The following is a 23,081-nucleotide window of genomic DNA, read 5'->3' as shown; positions in this document are numbered from 1 at the left end:
TCTGCTTTTTCAATCTAATAAAGTTTTAAAGGAAGTAGTGGTTTTGTTGTCACAGTCCATTGAGAATTTGAGATTAGTCTTGACCAAAAAATATCTAACAAGTAATGAGCATTATTGAAATGAATTATTAAACTAATCAGTAAAACAAAGATAAAGGAAAAAAGGCCAACAAGAATATTCCTTAACTGAAATATTGCAAATGCCAGGCTATGAAGATTCTTCTTATCAACATCACTACAAAAAGGGATTTTCCAAAATCTCAAAACAAACAACTGATAAATACACAAGAAATCTCATTACCATCCCAAAAATGGCAGCAGAAACATGGGAGAAAACTAGGACAAGAAGCTTAAAACATACATTTGAAATTGAAAGCTGTCCTTTCAACCTCTCCGGTATCCTTCTTGCCATGTTCCTCTCAGACAGCGACAATGGGTAGATATCGGAATATATTCCCTTGCGTCTTGGTAAGCCATGGAATCACAACTTACGGCAAGATCATTTGTATTTCATGAAAGAAAGTAGAGCTGAGTGTGAGTCTCTTTATAGGCGATTCCATAGACGTGGGGATTGATGAGCGAGGCTGCGGATATAACAGCTTGATTGACATGAAGATCTGCAAAGCCGGCCTCTGGCAATGTTGGTTGCCCGTGTGACGGGTTAGATGGCACCCATCAGCAACAGTTTGCTGCAGTGGATCAAGAATTCCTTGAACAAATCTTAGAAGTGTTCCATCTGCACATAGTGAGAGCATCAAGATGTTAATGTTTGATGTGGAATTGATTTCAGCTTGTACAAGTGTAAGAAACACTATCTTTTGCTGCTACATGCTCCACAAATATGTACAATCCCCCTGGCCTCCTCACTTCTGTAGTCATATCAAGTTAAGCTTAAACTAGTAGTATCTGTAATCCAAATTGTTTCTACTAGACCAGAAATTTGGATTTTGTCCAATTCTTGATGATAATCAAGGAAGATAATTGTCCATTACATTGAATCGACATAATTTCCACATTGAAAGCAGCGTGTATGGGCTTGAAAACAAGACGACAAGCAAGAAATTATATGCCTTGCAGTGCCTGATCAACATCTTTGACGGAACACAGGACAAGCGTTCCAACGACAGCATCAACAGAAGCATCTTTTAACGTGCAAAGCCTCAACAACCTTCACAAGGTGTATTGAGTAATGTCAGCAAAACTTCTTTTGAGTAGCCAGGATGAGAATATGCTAAGTGAGAAACAGATACTCCAATTTTGTTAGTTAAACTGAGCACAAGTGACAAAACAAAATCAAAGCCAACCATGGCGATTTCCACACCTTATTTACCATAGTCAGTCTAGACATGTTGGTAATTACTTTATGCAGGCATAGAAATCACTCAATGTGATAAAGGCAAAGTCGTTAGCATAAGTCCTCGTTCTAGCTAGTAGTACATGGATGAGCATGTCAAAACATCGGTAACTAGTAGTTATAGAAATTTTAACTGCTGGCATAAAGGTAAAATTCGAGGCCTGTGCATATTTCTGCATCTTCCTGTTAGGATCAACTCCATAAACATGGGTATCTGGATAATACTTGAGAGATTGGGGCCGGTGTATCCTTTCCGCCTTCCTCTCAAATTAGCAAATAACTCTGCCTTGTAACCTGCAATCTTACCAGCTCTGAATGGATTTTAGCATTATTCAATAAAGACAATAGGCTCTTTGAAAAGTCACAAACCTCTGCTTCCAGTGGCGGATCCAGGAATCAAAAATCGTGGGGTCGAACCGATCAAGATTATAAATATATTTTAATAAATATCTCTAAATAAAAATACGTAAAAATATAAATACCACAATCTTATGCTATGCGAGATAGTTGGCTTCTTCGAGTATCCATTTTCTGAAAACGACTCAAAATCCTTTCATTGGGAATAGTTGCAAAACACCTCCTTCTCGCTATATACCGTCAAACTGTCGTTCAACCAGTCATCTCCCATCCTATTTCTCAAGCTCTGACTTCACAAATTTCATTGCAGAAAACACTCTTTCAACGGATGCTGTAGCTACTGGTAAAAGTAAGACCAATTTTATCAATCGATAAACCAATTGAAAAATCTTATCTTTCATCGTTTCAACCATCTTCTTTGAAAGAGTTCCCAATCTTCAACATCTGAAAAACGTGTATCTCTTCTTACATCACTCACGAAACTTTGAAGTTGTTTAGTTAACAAGTTAAGCTCCATGGATGAAAAGTCTTCTGGATAAAGGGTGGCAAGATGAACAAGTTTATCGACATTGAAATTGGAGAAATGATTTCTTGGATCAAGACATGCCATACACTCGAGTAGGTCTGTGCTGGACTCAGAAAACGATTCCTCATTTCTTGGCTAATTAAATCAACAACCTGATTGTGAAATAAATTATGTTAGGAGTTAATATCAAAGTTTAAATAAACAAGAATATTAGTTATCAAAAATACCTGATAAAAATTTCAACACGATAATAATGATAGTTTGTAATACTTTGTCCATCATTCTTCATACGAATTCTTCTTGGAACAATTTTATTCCATGTTAGGAACATCAATTTCATTTTGCCCGGCAAAATGCTTCCACTTTTTGCAAGAAATCATCCCATCCAGATTCTCGAAATGCTTGCAAGTCCTCTTTCACAGTCATTATCAAATTTATTGCATTCAAAATATTTTGATCTCTGTATTGCAACGCACAAGATAGTGGATCAATCATACCCAACAAATGTTTCATCAACATCATGAGAAACACAAAATCAAAGCTTTCCATCTTTTGAAGCAACCCTTTAGATTTGCCACTTGTTCTTGATCAACCCCATCTTCGAATACAGTTTCAAGTACTATGACTATCGAGGGCCACATAGATGCAAGACGAGTTAAAGTAGATAATGAGATCCCCATCGAGTGTCACCCGGTCTAAGCAAAGAAGTTTCTTGATTTAGACCTTTACCTGAAGTGATTTCCCCTTTCTCAATCCTTTCAACCATTCTTTCATATTCAATTTGTCGGAGTTTATCTGCCCTTTTGCAAGAAGATCCACATACTGTAACAATCGGGCTAACATATCCGAAAAAAATCAGAAACATGTCGATTTGCCTTACATACCGCCACACATACCAATTGAAGCTGATGGGCAAAACAATGGACATACCATGCCGATGGATTTTCTTTTAAAATAAGTGCTTTAAGTCCATTAAATTCACCCCTCATATTTGAAGCCCCATCATATCCCTGACCCCTCAATCTTGACAAAGATAATTCCATCTTAGAAAATACAAAATCAATTGCCATTTTCAAGCATCTTGATGAAGTCTCTTTAACATGAACTAAGGCTAAAAATCTTTCTATTATCTCTCCATTTTTATTCACGTATCTAATAACAATAGCCATTTGCTCCTTCACCGAGCAATCTCGAGACTCATCAACCATTATGGAAAATAATCCATCACCAAGTTCCTTCATTATTTCAAGTGTAGTTTCAAATGCACACGCATTAACGATATCTTTTTGAACTGATGGAGCAAATCATTTGATTATTTCCGGGAGCATTCTTCAATACAACTTGACCAACTTCATCATTCCTTAAACTATACCAATATAATACTCCAGAAAGTTGCCCCTATTTAAGAAGTTGATGTCTCATCATGTCCTCTAAAAGCCAAACCTTGATTCAAAAGGAATCGAATAACATCAAGAGTTGCAGTCAAACGAATCCTATATTCCTTCTCTTGTTTTGAACCAACTCTACTAACGATATAAGGCACACTCTGCTTTTGATTTACAAAATTTTCATATTCAATTCTAGCTTTGTGGTGTGCACTACCCGTTGATCCAACATGAGCTCTAAATCTTTCATTAGCCTTCTTCCAATTAGAGAAACCACCACTAACAAATGCTTCATCTCCTGGAGCTAAATAACCACGCTTGAAAAGAAAACACCAAAAACAATACGCAGCATCTATTGTCGTACTATATTCAAGCCAAATATAATCTTTATACCAAACATCCCTAAAACCTCTCTTATCTTTCCCATGTGTTTTTTTTGGAAAGTCATGGCCTTTTGTTGGCAAGGACCTTTGGCAACATATTCTCTACGAATTCGATCACGAATATTCACATCAAAACTATCTATAGGGTCTCGTAATCTGGGGTCGGCTTTGATTTTCTCTTTATCAATTTCAATCTCGTCCGGATTATTTTCAAACTACCACATGATTTTCCAATTGTTGTGGTTCTTGCTCAACATTAGCACTTGAAGAACCGATAGAAACTCGAGGTCTTTTCTTTAGAAATTTATCCATTAACCTAAAAAACAATGTAACACAAATTTAAAATTTATATTTAATCAATTATCATATACTATGAAACTTTCTAATCTAATCTCGGACAAGGTAAACAAAATCAATGAATATTCAAAAGCAATTAAGCAAAGTTGCAAAAATAATTGCTATATCTACTTAAATTAGAGAATATAATAATTATTGATCAATTTTATAGCACTGTAATGTGAATTGTAAAAATAGAAAAAAAAACAAAAACAAATAATAGTACCAACTTAAACTTGAATGATGATTTTAATACCTCAATAAGTGATAAGATACAAGAAACTCTCACAAAATAATTGTTGATGCCAATTTTGGGTAGAGAATGAAAGGGTTTTCTTTTCCTGTTATAAATTCGCCCAAGTCTGTGCAAGTTAACAGCTTTTGCATTCTCTATATTTAAATAGGTTAAAATTATTGGAAGTTGGGCTTATTTAATTATGGTATCAATTAATACAAGGTAAGCCCATTTGTAAAGCCCAAGTACTAAAATATTGGAAATTGTGTCTTCTTCTTCAGCCAGAGGCGGCGACGTTTGCTGCCATTGCTGCCTGGGCCAGAACTTCGGCGGCGTGGGGTCGGCGGCTGAGGGAGGGCATTATCCGGCGATTCTCCGGGGACAGCGGTGGGGTCGGCTGACCCCCCCGACCCCACCTAGATCCGCCGATGTCTGCTTCATAAGATCTCATTGTTTTATCCATAGCCGATGTGTAAAACTCCTCGTACCAATCTGGTCTTGGAGGATGAATGCTATTCAACACTGACTTAATTCAACACAGTAATAAATGGATCAAATCCATACCAACAACAATCAACTAATATACTACAGTATTTATTATCAAGATTAGATTTTTTTTGTAATGGAAATTAAGAATCATGCCTTTGAATCTTTTTCCGAGGCTAAGGGTGTCCACAATGGGGGAGCCGCGGCCCGCGGCTCAGCACGCGGCCCCCCATTGCAAAGGCCGAGAGGCGCGGCCCAGAGGCGAGAGACGTGGCTCAGCCGCGGCCGCGGCCTTCACGCGGCTGAGCCGTGTGAGCCGCGGCCCTCCCATTGCAAAGGCCGCGAATCGCGGCGCGGCCGCGAAATTTGATTTTTTTTTTTAATTTTGAAATTTTTTATAAATATATACTTCCATTTTCATTTTTTCGCTTCTTTATACACTTCCAATCCTTTCATTTTAACTCTTCCAATCCATACACTGGAGGTGCAGATGATGAAGCAACTTCAAGATAACTTGTCCTTGTACGAGAAGTCGACGGACCTTATCACCAAGAAGATGTATTACGACCTCATTCTTAGATTGAGGTCGAAGTTGGGCTTCTCCGATGGGCCGGAGACGGGCGAAGCTAGCGGCAGTGGGGCCGGTGTCGGCGGCGGTGGAGGAGGTGAAGAAGATGTGCCGGATTCCGATGACGCCACCGAGTAGGAAGCGGTGGCGTTTTTTATCTTTTTATTATTATGTTGTGTTTTTAAAATATTTCGTTGTAGATTTTTCCCCTATTAATAGTACGACGAAAATTTGTCTCTACTTCTCTCTTTATTAAATTATTTTATTATCCAAATATTAATCTACTAAAATTTAATAACATTAAATTAAATTAAAAAATAACATTAAAAAAAAAGCAAAAAAAAAAATTAACATTTTAGAGGGCTACATTTGGTGGCCCTTTGAATTTGTATTGACTTTTTTACATTTGTCATTACAAATGCCACATGAGAGCCACAATTGGTGGGCGGGCCACAAAAGGTCACTATTGTGGACACTCTAATGAGGGCAGAATTGGCAGTAAAGTTGCATCAGCTCCAAGAAATGTCTTCTCGGCCAACACGAGCCGCATTTGTTTTGCGACAAATTTCCAGCAGTTCTCTTTGGAGCGCACATTGAGATCCGTGTATTTTTCTGATGGTGGTATTGAAAGTGACCCACGAGTTAAGATGGGGTGGGGTGAACGTGGAAGCGACGTCATTGAGATGTTTGGGGAAGTGGATTAGGATCACTGTGTGAAGATTGCCTTTTGTTTGACTACCCAAGATTCTTGGCTAGCTTTAAGCCTTAAAGTTTATTTACTAGTATTTTTTTTTGTGCTATTTTTTATCTTTTCTTACTTGAAATCCAATCTTTTGTGTTTTATTAGGTCATCCGCAACTTTCTTATCCGTCTCTTAATCGTCTCATCTCTTCACTATTTATGGGTCTCACTGTACTTTTCATCTCATCTGTTAACTAAGATACAACATGCAACCCTACATCTTTTAACCGTCTCTTAACTATCTCATCCCTTAACTATTCATTCAATTTCATTTTTATTTTATTTCCAACAAATTCAATTAATAAAAACACACTTCATTAAATAAAATAAAATAAAATTACAACTTAAAATTCTAAAAAAATTTAAAAAACATATAATTAAAATCCTAAAAAATATTAAAAATATATAATTTAATTTCTTCTGCGCACTCTACTGGTTGCCAAAGTTTGCCCAAATGTGCTCCATTAGATCATCTTGGAGTTGGGCATGGGCGGTAGAATCACGTGTCCTTGCCCGAATAGACAACCGATCTTGCATAGACGGATGCACTCCACTGCGAGGCGGACTACTTGCGATAGAGCTTCCCGGGGTTTCAGGGTCGAACCAATTTCCCACCCCAGGTACTTCGTCGGCAACAATCATGTTGTGCAAGGTTATACACGTATACATGATGTCGACCATATTCTCCATAATCCACGTACGAGCCGGGCTTTGATAATGTTGAAGAGAGCTTGGAGAACCCCGAACGCTCTCTCCACATCCTTGCGAGCAGCCTCTTGCTTCTGGGCAAAAAGAGCCTATTTTTCGTTCACCGGCGTGTTGAACGTCTTCACGAAGGTTGGCCACTTCGGTAGATGCCGTCGGCAAGATAGTGCCCCATTTTATACTAGCGGTTGTTAGTGATGAAGTTGATGGCCGGCGCTTTACCATTCAAAACTTCGGTGAAGAGGTCAGATTGGTTGAGCACGTTGACGTCGTTGTTCGATCCGGGGACCCAGAAATACGCATGCCAAATCCATAGCCGGAAGTCGGCAATAGCCTCGAGTATAACAGTGGGGTAGGTGCCTTTGTGGCCGCTCGTGTATGACCCCCTCCACGCCATAGGGCAATTCTTTCACTACCAATGTATGCAATCGACGCTGCCAAGCATCCCCGGGGAATCCGTGCACTTCTTCGTCAAGTCGGAGCAAAAACTGACAATCTACTGTGCTTGGCCTCCGGAGAAATTCGTCGGTGAAGGCTACCCAGACGCCTTTGCAGAAGTTTATCAGACACATTCTCCCATTGCTTTCCCCAATGTGCAGGTATTTGTCGAACACATCCGTCGTTTGTTCAGTAGCAAGCTGACGGATTGTTGCAGTACATTTCTGCCGCGTCGTGTGACTGGGACGGCCAACGGCGTCGAACCCTTCTTGGAAGAACTCTTCCTGGGCTGCCAACGTATTTGCGATGTGCATAAATAGCCGTTTCCGCATGCGGAAACGGCGACGGAAGTAGGTCTCTCCCCATACCGGGTTGTCACAAAAGTAGTCGCGTACCAGCCTTGCGGCTGCTTCCTCCCGGTTACGATGGATATAAGTCCGGGATCGGCTTGGAGGCGCCGTGGCTTCCTTCTCCTGTCGACGTCGATCTTCTGCTAGCGATTCTTCCATTATGCGACGCATTTGCTCAAATTGATCCATAAATGATTTAAATTTGGGAGAAGAATATGTTTTGAGATGAAAATTAGAGAGGAAAGATAGATGATTTGAGAAAAATAGATGTGTGATTGTGTGTATAAATGAGAATGAAAGAGGAGTATTTATAGAATAAAAAAAGAAAAATAAAAAAAATTACCGTTCAACAACAAAAAACGATAACATTACCTTTATAATTTCTTTTTATTTTATTAAAATCGAATTTTTTTAAAAAATTTATTTATTGCGTCAAGCGCGAGTGGGCGTCACTCCTAGCACCAGCGCGCGCCACGTGGCGCTGGCGTGTGGCGAGCTGTCGCGCGAGCCGTCCCCCCGGGATGAGACGCTCGGCGAGACGGGACCGGGACGGAAGGCTGCAACGCTGTCTCGCGGCCGTCTCGTCTCTCCGAGACGCTCGCTAGATGGGTTGCGGATGATCTTCCTAAAACAAATGGAGTTGGGGGAATGGTTTTCAAGTTCCCTTGATGTATTACAAGTAAGAATTTTAAGGGGGGTTTTGTGTTTCCTGGAAAAAATTGTGTTCAAGAATTTTTGAGGACTCGCTAAAGTCAAAATTGTAATCTAACACTAATATAGTCCACTCAGAAAATTTCTTTAATCATACTGCATTTTATTACACTAAATATAGGGTTGTTTAATTAGCCTCCCATGATAACAATTAACAACGTTTATTATATTTGATACTCTTATCTTAACTTAAACACACATTAAATATAGTAAAAATAAAGTACATTCATCAATAAAGTATGTGTTCTTTTATATCATTTGATTTTCAAATACTTAAGTTGCCTCTCTTTCTAACTGAAAATTAGTTAAAAGGAAAATGACTTCTGTTTTATTTTTAGTATAATTTGAATTTAAAATAATAGTAAGTATTTATATTATACCATCTCGAAGAGTATACTAAAATTTAAAATGAGATAAATAATTAGCTCCAATAGTACTCCAAAACTAATAATATTTTGGTTTTTGGGAAAAAAATTACCTATCTTTAGGTTTAACTTAAACCCAAAAGTTTTTCAAGTTTTATGAGTACAAAAAGCATAATATAGAGAATATTCTTTTAAGTTTGAATTTAGTGTAAATAGTTGAAGTAAAATTATATTTGATGAAACACTTATACTAAAATGAGTTTAAGTTTTAGTATAAATGGTTGGAGATGCTTTTGCTAGATTTGCTTCATATCTTCCATAGTAATTTGGAGGGAGGCCTCGATTTATTTAAATTTCAAAATCGAAAAAGTCATTTTCCCATAACTATAGGGGTTTGATTTGGAGATAAGAGTTTTTTTTTTATATTAATTCTCGAAAATATCTTTAATGTTTATATAAGAATAATTGGAAATAAAAAAATATATTGTGAGGCTTGGCTAAGCCCCATAACATAATTTATGTCACCAAAGTTGAGATCTAAAATTCAACAACAAGATATCAACCGAAGGGAGGATAATTCATCGCTCAAGATGACTTGAGAGAAAACACTAGCTAATCAAACTCTAACAAAAAAGAAAAAAAAAACATCATTCCTGACCATATAATTGAATCAATGCCCCAATAGCTTGCTTCTTCATCATCTTCCCATAAACCCCTCTCCCCAACTTGATCACCTTCTCCATCTCCATCTCCACCACACCATTACCACCTCGTCCACCTCTCCTCAGCCCCCCTCCACCAACACCCTCACGCCCTCTCGTCGCTCCCAGCCGCGTGCACAATGCTATCCACGACAGCCTCAGGCCCCGGGATCTTCCTCCCCCACTTCCTCATCACCTTCTCCGATCCAAACACTTTCTCATAAGCCTCCCAAATGAGGCCCTCAAATACCCTTTCCCTCTCCCCCTCACCATCCATCTCCTCATCCCTTCCTCCAATCTATACACCAACCCCCCCCACATCCACCACCCCTTTCCCCATTGCCATCTCCATCTCCCTCATCTCATTCTTGAAGCAAACACCATCTTCAAAACAAACACCTCTTGCATCCACACACAAACCCCCAATTGTCAGCCATCTCCCTCCGTTTCTCACGGGGCGGCCAGCACGTCAAAGTAGGCCATCGTGAGCTCCTCCCCGGCCTTCACATCCCGGGACGCGTGGACCACCATGTAGTCGCCCACGTGCACCCGCCTCACGTTCGGTTCACACGAATGATTGATGAATGAGGCCAATATCCACAAACCTACTCCTTGATAATCTGCATTTCTCCCCAAAACCTTGGCTGAAATTGCATCTTCAAGAACTGAATTCACATCTAAAATGCTAAGCATCTCTCCTTATCCACCCTCCCACTAAAATCCCCGATTCCAACATCTGCCTCTGGCCGGAAAACCTCCATGCCTGGAGCTTCTTCGAGCACATCGCCTGCAGAGAGAAACGAAATCAAGTTGCTGACACACTCACAATTCTTGGCCGTCTCCACAACCTTATCAATGAGTTCTTCCATATAACTAAATGTGCATTTTCCCCTGAATCTTGAGGCATTATAGCCCGATCAACCGCCACAGCTCTCGTCACCACCATCAACGTCCCGCTCTCGATGTTCCTCGTGGCGAACAGGCCGCGCCCGCCTGATCTCGGACTTCCTGATCTCCACCGCGCCTATATACTCCGCGAGCTCCGGCGTTTTCCCCCCGGAAACCGCCGAGAACCCAATCGGAGACGTCGAATGCGCCCGATCTCGATAAAGATTCGAGCTTTTTGCACTTCTTCAGCATCCTATTAACCGCATCGGAATTCTCAGCGGCGTATGGATCGAGATTCGCCTGCTTGAAGCAATCCAGCGCAGCGGCGTAGCGATTCAAACTCAGGAGGATTTTGCCCTTGCAGAGAAGGGTTTTGAAATGGGATTTGTCGATGCTCAGTGCGGCCTCACAGTCTCTCAGAGCTTCGGAGAATTCCGATTGACGGGCCCGGGCCTCAGCCCGGTTGGAGAAGGCTAAGCAGAGGGTTCGTTGGAGATTGGAGAGACGGGATTGGGTGGATTTAGGGGAAATCGATTCTTGGCAGAGAAGTATGATTTGGGAGTAGGTTTTGATGGAGTCTTTGTATTCTTCTCTGAGGAGAAGCTCTGTAGCTTTGGATCTCAGAATTTGAATTCTCTCTTCTTCTTTCTCTTCTTCTGCTGCTAATTCAATTGCTTCCCGCGTTTGATATTTCTGTTTCTCTCATTTTTTTTTGTGATTGATTGCTTTGGAAGAAGTGTTTTGTGCGATTTTTACTGCAGTTTGTAGAGATGAAGGTTGAATCTGAGTGAATGTAACGGTCGAATTTGAGAGCAATTATACTTGTTTAATTATTTGAAAGTAGCATCCTTTTTAATTGCTTGTCACTGGATTGTTTTGTAACGTCTATTTATATATAGTTAAACTTGTTTACTTCCATACGCGCCATAGTTTCCGGTATAGTTCGTTTTCTTCCTTAGTAGTAGGAGTAGCAAATTTAAATAAAAAGCAAAAAATATTTATAATGATAGTTAAGTACTGTTAAAACTCCAGGTTTTACAGTGATAAAAGACTGGAATATTCTTAATATTTTTTTATTAATAATTAAAACTCAAGATTAATTAAATAATGAAAAAGAAAAAGAAAAAAAATTAACATAAAAAATAATCCAACAAATAATGAAATCGTATCAAAAAAACACATTATAAGTAGGGATGTTAATCGAGTCGGCCCATCGGTGGTAGCGGGTCAATTGGGGTGCGGACTAATCGGATTGTGTTTTTTTCAGGTTATAAAAGTTCAACCATAACCCTAAAAGCTCGGGTTTCGGGCTAGCCCGATGGGTTAATCGGGTTGCTACCGATAAAGTTAACATGCGATCAATCCAATAAATAATGATGAAATTAGTTATATTTATAAAATGTAAAACATTTAATCATGATAAATTTGAGGTATATGCTTAAACTCGAACATAAACATGATCAAATACTAATATTTGAGATTTTTGCAAAATAATACATAAGCATAAATTTTAAAGCATGTTTTAGAAATTTATATAATTTATAGTGAATTTGAAGTTTTTAATTTTATTTATCTATTATTATATTAATAAAAAATTAATATAAAATAAAAATTATTTTTTTAGTTATTTGTGTTATAAAAATAACCAATAAAAGTACCGAATTAGGAGTCAAGCAAAGAGAACAATAGAAACTTTTATCAGATTTCCGGGTCCGACTCTAACAGGATGCGGGCTGATCGGATTAGAAAATTTTAACCTTAATCCTATAAATTGGCGGGCTATTCAAGCTAGCCTATGATTTACGGGCTGTACTGACATCCCTAATTATAAGGGTTCATTCTAGCGAATTCAGACAGAGGAGAGCAGTGACAACAATAAAGAGTTGCAGAGGAGGGAAACTAGAAAGAACAATTGTATATTCCATTTTACGAAAACATAGACGAAACAAGGCGAGTGGTACTTGTCTTCATCCATTTTCTATGTTCAAATTAATAAATATATTACAAATCTTAAGTCATCTGTAAAATGAAGTGTTTTGTTCAAATTAATAAATATATTACAAATCTTAAGTGATCTGTAAAATGAAGTGTTTTTAAGTTTGAGTTTAGTGTAAATGGTTGGAGTAAAATTATATTTGATATGACATTTACATTCAAATGAGTATGAGTTTAGTCAAATTGGTTGAAGATGCTCTTATAAACGAGATGTTCTCTCATGGTAGAATTTTACCATATCCAATCATATTCGAAAGGTGATCGAATTCCATAATTTGAATTCCTACCTTTCATATAATGTATTATCTATATATTTATTAATTGAATCTGTGATTGTATGTGTTCCTATTTGTTATTCATAGCATCCAATCTATTCTATGCACGTTTAGATGTGAATCATGTAATTAGTCTGAATAGATCAACCCAACATGTCTAATGTATTCTTTTACATTGCTGTTCAAATACATTTGATTAGAAATGTGCCACTCAACCTTTTACAAGCTTCATAATGGGGATAGTTATCCCTTTTACGTGGATTAGATAGGATCATCATCAAATTGATGTGGGACAAAGATTTAGAGGTTAAACACATTTTTATAGAATGATTGGGATGGCATTATATAATGATTAAACATTGGAGACATATTAAGTTCAATTTATTAGTGCTCCCTTAGTCTACAAAAAATAGTCTCATAATCTCATTTGTAAATGATACGAATTTTAATGAGAAATTTGTAAAGTGAGAGAGAATAAGAAAAAGTAGATAATGTATGAGAGGGAATGAGAAAAAGTAAGAAAGAGTGGGAATGAGAAAGTGGATAAAGTATGAGGGCACCCACAGTGGGGCGGACGATGGACGATGCATCGTCCTCCGCCCGACAGATAGTTCCGCGGAGGAAGCGCGGACGATATGGCATTGTCCTCCCACTGTGGGCGACGCGGACGATGGAGCGGACGATGCAACGCGTTTTTTATTTTTTTTTTGAATTTTGTCTATTTATTAAACCTCGTTTATCATTCTATTTTTCATACGAACATTTCTCGCATCTCTCATTTCTTCTCATCTCTCACATTTCTCCATCTCTCACAAACCAAATGAACCACGACGACGACCGGAGTTCCACGGAGGGCGGGTAGTCCGACCTTGACTAAAGCCTTAATGCAACCATTCAAGACGCAATGGCAGAGTGCTTAGCTGAAATGCAGCGCGAGGAGGCGGGCGGCGGCGGCGCAGATCCCCAGGCCTATTCGACGTCGGACGTTTGTCCTCCGCGAACACGCCGCGGCTCACGAACGTCTAGTTGCAGACTATTTTGCCGAGCAACCACGGTGGGGCCCGACTGTTTTTTCACCGCCGGTTTAGAATGCCTCGTTACCATTTTCTCAGCATTGTCCGGACGTTGGAGTCACGTGATGAATACTTCTAGTATCGGGAAGATGACATCGGTAGACCCCGACTTACGCCGTTGCAGAAGTGCACGGTTGCACTCTCGTCAGTGGCCTACGGTTACCACGTCGGACATGTTTGACGAGTACCTCCACGTCGGAGAGACAACAGGCCGTGAGTGCCTGAAGAGATTTTGTAGGGGAGTTGTGGAGGCTTACAACGACACATATTTGCGAAAGCCGACTGCCGCAGATTGCCAGGGCCTGATGAAGATGCACGAGACGGCGCACGGCTTTCCTGGGATGCTAGGGAGCATCGACTGTATGCACTGGGAGTGGAAGAATTGTCCGACGGCGTGGAGAGGCCAATTTACTAGTGGATACAAGGGCAGCCACCCGACGATGATCCTCGAAGCCGTCGCTGACCATCGGCTCTGGATCTGGCATGCGTACTTCGGTGTAGCCGGGTCGAACAACGACATCAACATCCTCAACTCATCCACCCTCTTCACTGAACAATGCAATGGCAACGGCCCGACCATCGAGTTCACTGCCAACAGGCGCCATACCACATTGGGGTACTACTTGGCTGATGGCATATACCCAAGGTGGCCTGTTTTTGTTGAAGACGATCAGCTGCCCAATCGGTGAGAAAAGAGTTTTATATTGGGCAAAAGCAGGAGGCGGCGCGGAAGGATGTGGAGCGGGCATTTGGTGTGTTCCGATCACGGTGGGCAATAGTGAAAGGGCCGGCGCGTCTCTGGTTCAAGGAAGTCCTCGCCGATGTCATGTATTCATGCATTATCTTGCACAACATGATAGTCGAACATGAAGGTAGGAGCCATCACCGATTGGACCGATGATGAAGGTGCATCTAGCTCCTCCAGCACGGCGACCGCGCCCCCGCTCGAGGATTACCGACGGGCTTCAATGAGGTTCTATCTAGACAGGCCCTCAATGCGCAATCAACAAGACCATGCAGCTCATGAACGACATGATGGAAGAAGTGTGGGCCCGTAACAGTCGTTGCTGAGTTTGCGTTTTTTTTTAATTCGTATTGTAATGTATTAATTTTATAAATGAAATGAAGGTTTTTCCCAATTTTTGTATTTATTTAAATATTCAAATAAAATAAAATGCTTAGGGCGCCCCTTATGGCGGCTTATAGGGCGCCCCACTGCATGTGAAAGGGTAGGAGGATAAAATGCTGACGTGGCGGTGCATAGGGCGCGCCTTAGGGCGCCCCAATGCTGATGCCCTGAGAGAAAGTTTCAATTTATAAAATGAGACTATTTTTTGCGGACACTCCAAAAATGGCAAATGAGATAATTTTTCGTGGATGGAATGAATTTTTTGTTGTAAACTTTTTATCTAGATTACCAAATATCATGTTTTATTATGCCATCTTACCTAATCGATATATATAATGTAACACATCTTACTCGCTTCGTAAATTCAACGAATAAATAGTGTCACCATTCAATATTACAAACACTTAAACAAAAACTTTCCTGTTTCTTTTAACTAGTGTTAACCCCCGTGATATGCACAGGCCTTACGTATTTTAAAATAATGAAAATAAATTGCAAATTGGAACAAAATATAGTAAAATAAAATCATTATGTACACATTAAAAAATAGTAGGTAATCTTTTTAAAGGTAAACTTTCTCTTAGAAAGATTACCTATTCAACACAAAAAAAATCGGGTAAAGCCCCCCAAAAAATTAACGAATATAAGAAACGCCTAATTATCATGTAGAAGCCAAATATTAAGCTTTGTGGGTAGATTCTCCAGCACATGAATGCCGTTGTGCACCATGTAAGCATAATGTGATAAATAATCAGCAGTAAAGTTTCCTTCCCTGTCTTCAACCAACTAAAGTTGCACTTTTTGCTTATCCGATTCACCAACAAAAGCCGCCAACCTGACATCATGAATATTCGTAGCCATAGTAATGGTATGTAAAATAATAGCCTCAGAAACTCATTCGCACTCCCTGCATGACAAAACCACACATTATTTTTTGCAAATAAGTTAATAGTATTAATTTGTGAAAAGAAGGGAGAAAATGAAAAATATACTACTATTTGTTATTTAGAATAATGATAAGGCTAATTTCATGCATTGGTTAGGGGGTTAATTTCATGCATTTGCGGGGTCTAACGGGTTTTTTTAAGCCAGGCGTGTAGAAGGAAGCCGGATCTAGGAAGAAAAGAAGACAATTGCCTGGCGAAGGAAATTTGGCAATAAAGTGAGCATTATGAAGGAAAAATAGCCAGACGGAGGAGATCGCTAAGCTGAAGGACAGAATAGAGATTTCAAGTGAAGGCTTCTAGAAGATCACCTCCGCATTATATAAGAGAGAGCATGCAATTTACGAAGGGACTTTTTTTTACTTTTTGGCTCTCAGCTCACTCACACACACTTCTACACACTTGAGTTTTGGAAATTGAGGGGGATTGGGGTTTCACTTTCGGTTAAGCTGTTGCGTACCACCGTCCTTACAAAGGGCGAAAAAATAATTAACTGATTTCCTTTAGTTTTCTTGCTAGAAATTCCACCGAGTCTTCGCGGATCGAAGCTCGGCTTTTGTTGACTGTTGAAGTATTGTTGAATCTTTTTATGCAATTTCTATTTTCCGTTATGATGATGTTGATTTCGAAGTATGGATGATGTTTATTTCTGAGTTTATAGTTATTTACTTGAATGACTGCTTTTCGCACTTGATCTGTTGATTTGGAGTAGAATCGTGGTTGGATTGTCGATTGATCAGAGTGGATTTGTTGAATCGGAGTTTATGGAGTTGTCTTTGGTCGTAGTTGGTTCGGATTGCTTGGATCCGGAGTGGATTAAGCATTTGACGTGTAGATCTGAAGCTGAGTTGGTTGATCGGGTAGAATTTGATGTTTCATTTCTGTGTTCTGTTTACTTCGTCTAGTAGAAGTAGATCTGTTGGTTTCCGATTAATCGTCAGTTTCCGACGTCCGAATTTATATGTTTTGTTTAAATCTGGATTATTACTCTGTTTTCTCGATGTTCGCGTTTGAATCAGGTAACGGGATAGAGATTGTGGTTCGTTAAATGCAGATTTAGTTAGTTGCAGCTTTTCGTTCGTACTTTACCGTTTCTGAAAAATGGTCCCTGATGATTTAGCGAATTTTTGATGGGAATAAATGCAAGTAATAAATGATCACAACACTGAAAATTACGTGGTTCGATTTACTGAGGTAAATCTACGTCCACGGGAAGAATAGAGGGCAAATTTGTATTGCTTGATCTTGCTTACAGATTACAATACTGATTTGCTATATGAGATTCAGGATCTAGAGAACTTAACCTTCGTCTATCTGATCTAAGTTCTATTTATACATTCGAACTAAGATCGTGGTTTGCAGCCCTGGTAGTGGGGTTGATAACTGCTTAATACCACTAAATAGATCGTGGGTGTAATGGAGGTCGTGGAGATCCTGCATGGGTCCACTATCTCCTTGTTCGGTCGAATACTGAGACCGAACTGCTGAACTTTGCCGATCAGCTTTTGCCGATCTGAGAGTTGAGCTCGATTGGTCGGCTTTTACCGAGCTATAGGCTGTGACCGAACTCTTTGGTTGTGCCGAACTGATACTACCGAGCTATAGGCTGTGACCAAACTCTTTGGTTGTGCCGAACTGATACTCTTTCTTGGGTTTTGGGCTGATGGGCCGTCACTGCTATTGGGCTCGCAATTATTGTTTAGTTGTTTAGTTCGTATCCCATCACCACCCCCCCCGAAAAGCGAAGTGAATCACTTCGGCATTTTGGATAAGTGTAAGGGGGAGGCTGACGTCAGGGGACGTGCTCTGCACGTGTCTGCATTAAATGTGACAGCAAATCCGGCCAGAGAATCCAGAAAAAGTGGGATTTGAAACGGTGCGACGAATTTGAAATGCCTCTGCGAATCTGATAATATTTCCTTTCTTCATCATTGGAACACTTTTGCGATTATTTCTTCTGCATTCTCTCTCTTTTTCGTAAAATTTTCTTCCGCTTCTTCAAGAATTTCTTCAGAGACTTTCGACCATCAAAGAGTAAGAATCATGTCTTCTTCTTCTGAAACTGTTTCTGAATCAGGTAGTGGTAGGAAGGGGGGTAAGGGATCTTCTGGCCGGAAAAAGTCCGGGGAGAAGACGGTAGAATATTTTCACAGCATTTTGAGTAAGGATACTGTGATATCCTTACACAGAAAATATTTTCTTCCTGGGGGGGTTAGTGGTGATTCCCGACGACACTCATAGGGCTAACTCGCCGCCGGAGGGTTATGCCACCGTTACGAAGCCTGCTTAGAATGCGGGCTTCGTTTCCCTCTTCCCCCCGCCTTTGTAGAGCTTCTTGATTTTTCCAACTTCCTTTAGGTCAGGTGACTCCAAATTGTTGGAGGCACTTATCGGCCTTTGCTGCCGAGCTGCGTAGACTAGAAAAGGATCTGTCTCTGAGAGCAATCCTTAATTTCTTTCAGTTTAAGAGAAAGGGATCCTGGTTTTACTTGATCCCTTTACAGCCCTTTAGAGCCTTCTGTAAAACCAAATGGCCGATGTGGAAAAATCGCTTCTTTTTTACAATAGGACAGCGGCTCCGAACTTTTCCTGGAGAGGGCCGAAGTCCGTAATTCCTCATCCTCGGGTAGAACCGTTGGACGAGCTCGAGGGCGGGCTCAATAAGATTCCCATGATTAGGAAACAGTATTTGGAATCTGAGCTCGTCAAGGGTGACTTCGTGTTCGACTCCTCGTCTTCGGACGAAGAGACTGAGGGTGAGGATTTCTTTTTTATGCTTTACTGCTTTAGCGGCGAAAACTAACTTTGTTTTCTTGCTTTTTGGCAGTGAACATGCTAAGCAGGCTTGGTCGCAAATCCTCCGAATCAAAGGAGCCGGAGAAACAGAAAAACACCAGCTCGGCGTCTGATGCCGAGAAGAATCCGAAGAGGCAGAAGACCTCTTCGAGTCAGTCTTCGGATCCAAAAAAGCCGGGATCGACCTCGGCAAAAGGGGAAGGCGAAGACTCAGAAACCCCCAAAAGCGCCAGAGAGAGACATTGTCCAGGGGGGTTATGGATCAGGAGTGGTTACGGCCACTTCGGAACATATCTCTGAGCCCTTTTCATGGCCAAAGGACTTTGTAGAGGTGAATTTTCTTCTTGATTTTCTGGCTTTTGCTTCTTTCCTATATTTTTTTTTGTGGCCCCTCTGTTGACTCTTTCCTTTTTCCATTTTCAGAGGAACAATATGCTCTGCAAACTCGTCACAGTTGAACTCTCTAAAGCGTTCCCAGCGATTATGATGAGATGCAGAGGAATTTGAATGCTGCTCGTCACCAGGCCGAACAGGCTCGGGCAGACTTTGAGAGGGCAAGGGCCGCTATGATCTCGGCTCAGGATGAAGCCCACGTGCCAAAGACCAGCTCATCATCCAGAGAGAGCGGGTCGAAACAGGGGGAGGCGGCTGCCGTGGTTGCTCAGGGGGAGGCTCTCCGTGTTTACACGGAGAAACTCTTTTTGAGCAATCAATTTTCGGCCCTTATCGGTGATCTGCTGAAATTGATGACCGATAATGTTGAGCAGGAACCCGAAGTCGTCTTGCCGCTGTATGGCCGAGAGATTGAAGCGCGTCTCCAGAGTCTGCCGCTCTTTGAGGAGCTTGCGTCTTCATCGGTTCCTGCTTTCTGCTGAACGAGTCCGTAATTGCCGTGCTGACCGTGACGAGAACATGGAGGCCATCTTTGCCTCCTTGGGGCCTGTTTCACCCGCTTCAATTTTCAAAGAAGAGGGTGAGCAGGAAAATGAGGCCGGCAAGGAGACCGAGCAGAAGGATCAGCAGACCGGCGACGGGGCACGCCGAGCAAGAGGTGCAGCAGATCGGCGATGGGGGCGCCGAGCAGGAGGGAGGGAGGAGGGAGGCCGAGGCTGAGACCGAGGTCGACAAGGAGAAAGAAGCTGAAACCCACAGGGAAGCCGGAGACGAAACTGGCGAAGTATGATTTCGTCTCCCTTCTCTTAGTTTAGTTTCTTTCTTTCTATTTGTAAAATGGCCTTGAAGCACTCCTTGTGTAAATTTTTTCTTGTGAATGAAAAAAATTCTTCTTTCTACACTCGTGTCTTCCTTATAGCTCGTCTTAATCTCTTTTACTCCTATTGTGGTTTACTTGCCTGCTCGGTAAACTGAAATGCCGAACTGACATAGCTGCTTCGTATTCTAACTCTAAGGAGCTGGAGGTACTTCACTGGAAGCGGCTATACTCTTTGGCTTTAAATGAAGCTGAGAAAAAAGCTATAGATGACCAGATGAAGTATGATGAACTCTTGGCTCGTTTAGTGGAGCTGGAGTCCAACAATAAGGACTTAGAGTCCATAAAGAAAGATCTGGAGGCCGAGCTGACTACTGTCATCGCTGAGAGGACTGCATATGAAGATTTCATCTGCGGGCGCGGGGGAATGACTATATCTGAAGTTCAGAATCAAGTTGATGAACTGTGGGAGAAGCTTCATGTACTCCGGAAGAACAATGTGCTGGAGAGCTCGGCTTGCCAACAAGTTGTGAAATCATTGCGGCGCTTGGCTTCTCTGTACGACATCATTCTTTTCCCGGCGTCCCTCAATCGAGAGATTCCTAGCCGTTTCCCGCTAATAGATGCTCACACTCCAACTCAAACCCTATATCCACTACTCAAAATTCTACTCCAAATCAGCAACGGACTCAGGAGCAACCGGAAACGTCAAGACAAGAACGCCCTGAAGTTCGTAGAGGAGTTGTGAATATGAGTGAGCAAGATCAGCGAATGCTTCGTGAATAGAGACTCTTCGCCGCCGAGGTGCTAGAACTTCCCGGACTCAGGGAAGAGGCGGTAGGTCGATCAGAGCATCTCGCCCACCTACTTATTCTTCATATGCTCGGAACGCCCGAACTCAGCATCATGAGGATTTTTCGGATAGGTGGCTCAACTTTAGCAATCGTAGACATAGAATAGTCCTTTGTAATAGTGGTAACGCATTCTCGTAGGGCAGCGGAATTGTATGCCGAACAAGACTTAGTAAATGAAATTTTTTCATTTCGCTTCTATCACTGCGTATTTACAGTTCAGCGATTTTTTATTTCATTTATTGTACTCGTCCTCGGTCTTATGAAGTAAACTCTTCTTTGACCGGACTTAGTTAGTGTCCTTATTTGGCGAGTTTTATCGCTTGGATTGGACTTTCCCTAGTTAACCGGAGTGGTTCTCGGCTTATTGCAGTTCGTTTCAGACGAATTGCTTGTTTCTTAAGCTGAATTGTGGAGTCTTGTATCTTCCTTAGAAGCTTGGACTCACAATTGTCTTTAATACATGCTCTAAAAAAAGGGGATCAGCCTTTAAGGATCAATATACCTCAGTAACATTTATAAGAGACAAAACGCACATAGAGAGACAAATAAAAAGGACGAAAAAGATTTTAACCTTTTAAAAAACGAACAACAACCCTAGGACGAACTAGACACAATAAAAATATGAAAGCACATAACCCTAGGACCGAACTAGACACAAGACTGACCGGACCTTGTCTCTTACAAATAGAACTTCTTGAGGTTGGAAATATGCCATGTTCGGGGTACTTGTTCTCCTGACATGTGGGTTAATTTATAAGACCCTTTTCCCAGGACTTCTGACACCCGATACGGACCTTCCCATGTGGGTTCAAGTTTGCCCAGCTTTTCTGCTCGGCTTACTTCATTGTTTCTCAATACGAGATCTCCCACTTGAAACTGCAGCTTTTTCACCCTTTGGTTATAATACCGGGTTACTTGCTCCTTGTACTTCGCTTCTTTTATGAAGGCCAATTCTCTTCTTTCTTCGGCAAGATCTAGTTCGGCTCTCAGCCCGTCGTCATTCAGTTCTGTTGAGAAATTAAGGGTTCGGGGGCTGGGTATGCCGATCTCAACCGGAATTACGGCTTCAGTGCCGTACACTAGACTGTACGGAGTTTCACCGTTGGAGGTTTTTGGTGTAGTTCGGTAAGACCATAGGACTTGAGGAAGATTTTCTACCCATTGTCCTTTGGCTTGTTCTAACCGAGCTTTTAATCCTTTCACCAAAGTACGGTTTGTTACTTCCGTTTGTCCGTTTGCTTGTGGGTGAGAGACTGAAGTGAACCGCTGTTGAATATTCAACTCTTGGCACCAATTCTTGAATGTTTTGTCAGTAAACTGAGTCCCATTATCTGAAATGAGGATATGGGGTATGCCAAATCGGCAAACTATGTTCTTCCAGACAAAATCTAATGCCTTTGAGCTTGTTATCGTAGCTAATGGTTCAGCCTCCACCCACTTTGTGAAGTAATCCACGGCAACGATCAAGAATTTCATTTGCCGGGGAGCTTGTGGTAGTGGTCCTACTATGTCTATGCCCACATTGCATAAAAGGCCAAGGGCTTTGCATAGCACATAGATCAGTCTGCGGCGTCCTTGGGATATTTGCATGGATTTGGCATTTCGTACATTTCTTAACTAGCTGTACTGCTTCTTGTACCAAAGTTGGCCAATAATATCCCATCTCAGAACTTTTTTAGCTAATGCTCTAGCTCCGATGTGGCTACCGCAAGATCCTTCATGAACTTCTCTAAGGATGTAATCCGTCTCTTCTGGTCCTACACATCGCAATAACGGTTGAAGGTAGGATAGGATTCTATATAGGACTCTTCATGAAGTTCATACCGACGTGCTCGGCATGTGATTTTCCTTGCTTCTCTCTTATCCTCGGCAGTTGTCCTTGATCTAGATACTTTAATATTGGCGTCATCCAGTTTTGGTGAACTGGTTACTGAGTGTACTTCAGCTTCATCAATGCTTCTGTGTGCGGTAATTCCTCCACCTTGAGCTCGGATATGAGGCCAACTTACTTAAAGTATCTGCTCGGCTATTTCCCGCTCTGGGAATGTGGATTATCCGAAATAAGAGAAATTTCGGCTAATACTTTGCGCTTTGTCCAAGTATTTTTTCATCCTTTCACCACGGGCTTCACTTGTACCCAGCATGTGATTCACTATGACTTGTGAATCACAATGAATTTGGAGAGATTTGACAAGTAGATGTTGCGCTAACTGAAGTCCGGCAAGAAGGGCTTCGTATTCGGCTTCGTTATTAGTGGTTGGGAATAAGAACCGAAGT

At 41.1% G+C, this 23,081-nt stretch overlaps 2 pseudogenes; both read right to left on the bottom strand.

Annotated features, from left to right (window-relative positions):
- Nucleotides 1-509: 509 nt before the first annotated feature.
- LOC121770488 lies at nt 510-8,022 on the bottom strand (annotated as a pseudogene).
- Nucleotides 8,023-9,512: 1,490 nt separating this feature from the next.
- LOC121770487 overlaps nt 9,513-23,081 on the bottom strand; it is a 22,631-nt pseudogene continuing 9,062 nt past the window's right edge.

Source organism: Salvia splendens, chromosome 16 (genome assembly GCF_004379255.2).
Source record: "Salvia splendens isolate huo1 chromosome 16, SspV2, whole genome shotgun sequence".
Classification (NCBI taxonomy): Eukaryota; Viridiplantae; Streptophyta; class Magnoliopsida; order Lamiales; family Lamiaceae; genus Salvia; species Salvia splendens.
Note: the sequence above shows the minus strand (reverse complement) of the source record. Positions and strands in the feature narration are given on the sequence as shown.